General features: G+C 37.6%; 1 pseudogene; it reads right to left on the bottom strand.

Moving 5' to 3' along the window:
• Positions 1 to 889: 889 nt before the first annotated feature.
• Positions 890 to 1,683, bottom strand: LOC100913930 (annotated as a pseudogene).
• Positions 1,684 to 1,912: the final 229 nt, after the last annotated feature.

Below are 1,912 nucleotides of genomic sequence, written 5' to 3'. Positions count from 1 at the left end.
CTACAAAACAAAGTTTTTGTTTTTACTATAGTCCGGCCCTCCAACAGTCTGAGGGACAGTGAACTGGCCCCCTATTTAAAAAGTTTGAGGACCCCTGAATTGGAAGCAGTCTAGCAATGAATTGATGCTTCATTCTCCACTCAAGGGAATGACTGTCCATTGGCTATGCAAAACCTGAAATGAACTCGGAGAGACAAATGCTTTGTAATAATCCCTTTAAGTTTGATACCAGCATTCCCAGAGAAACAGATGGCAGAGAGGAGAGCATGCCCCCAATTTTGGTGATGGTATGTACTTCTTGTTATGTCTTTGTAAAAAAAAAAATCCTGTATATAAAGTTAATTGATATTACATGACCAAATGATACAAAAAAATTTGAAAATATTGCTAACTGGTAGTTAACATTATGTGTAACAAACCTAAATGTACATTTCTGTTGATGAAATTAGAAAGCTATCCCAAGCTCTCAAGGGTATCATAAAACTAGCCTTGATTCAGAATAGAGTATTGTATGAGAATGAGTAAGTCTTGAGTTATAAATCTTGGTAGTATAGTAGATAGAATATTGTATTTAGAATAAGTAAGTCCTGAGTTCCAAATCTTAGATATCTACCATCTATGTGAGTTGAGCGTCCGTTTAACTTGTTTCCTCATATGTAAAATGAGGACAATAATATTGCCTATCTCAAAGATAAGTGGTTGTGAGGACCAAATAATATAACATTTAAAGGGCTTTGCAAAGTTAATCATAATATAACATTATTATTGTGACTCCTGTGAGTTGAAAGAATAAGTCCATTCATTCATTCATCTAAGGACCCTTCTATTGCATAATACCTCAAAAGAAAATCAAATAATGCTAGTTCCTAACAACATGGTAATCTACTTATCAAGGTCTCAAGGAATATTGGTTACTGAAGAAAACTTTCTTCAGGACATTCTTTAACACTTTCTCAGGCTGATGATAGGACTCAGAAAAGGAGTGAGAGGAGTGTAGGCAAGGCCCATCAGGATGTCCCCTTTCAAGAATTCTGGATCATTGGGTTTAAGATAAATGACAGAGGCAAAGCCATAGTTCATGATTACTACAATGAGATGGGAGACATAGATAGAGAAGGCTTTGCAACAGCCCTCCGTTGAAGGAATTCTCAAGATGGTAGCTACAATAAAGGGGTAGGAGAGGAGGATGAAGAGGAAGCAGCCTAATAGGACTGAGATCAGTCTATTCCCATTCCCAAAAACACTATTAAAGTGTCTCCACAGGCTAGCTTCCCAAAAGGCAGAAGAAATGATGAATTTTATTGGGCCCACAGAAATTCAAGTGAAAAATGGAAAGTGTAACCCCTAGACCAATTACCACACCACCAAGTTACGAGGAGGTCACCAGTTATGCACATCCCTGTGGGTTCATGAGCACATTATAGCGAAAAGGGTGGCAGATGACCACATAGTGATCATAACCCATGATCATGAGCAGAAAAGAGCGGGTGGAGGCAAATATGAAGGTGAAGAACATCTGATTGACAAAACCAAGAAGGAGATGGTGTGGTGATTGGAGACCTGGTTACTGAGCTTGCAAGGGTCTATGCAAAAAGTACAGAAAATTTCTGAGATAGAAAGTGCACATAGGAAGAAATACATGGGTGTATGGAGGCTTTGTGACTCGAGACTTTGCAATAGCATGTTGAGCCATATCTAAAAGCTGGTCTTGCATGAACATTTTCTCCTCCCCCTTTTTAGCATTTAAGTACTTCTTTTAAAGACAATGATGGTTTTGGAAATTCAGGTAAAAAAATTCTCTCATACAAGAAAATCTGTTTGTAGCAGTTCTCTAGGGAAATGTGAATTAAGAGTTTGTTATTTATTCTCATTCTTTGTTTCTGGGGTAGATTTCTGCACTTAAAGTATACAT

Source organism: Sarcophilus harrisii, chromosome 1 (genome assembly GCF_902635505.1).
Source record: "Sarcophilus harrisii chromosome 1, mSarHar1.11, whole genome shotgun sequence".
Classification (NCBI taxonomy): Eukaryota; Metazoa; Chordata; class Mammalia; order Dasyuromorphia; family Dasyuridae; genus Sarcophilus; species Sarcophilus harrisii.
This window is presented reverse-complemented; position numbering and strand designations above follow the sequence as displayed.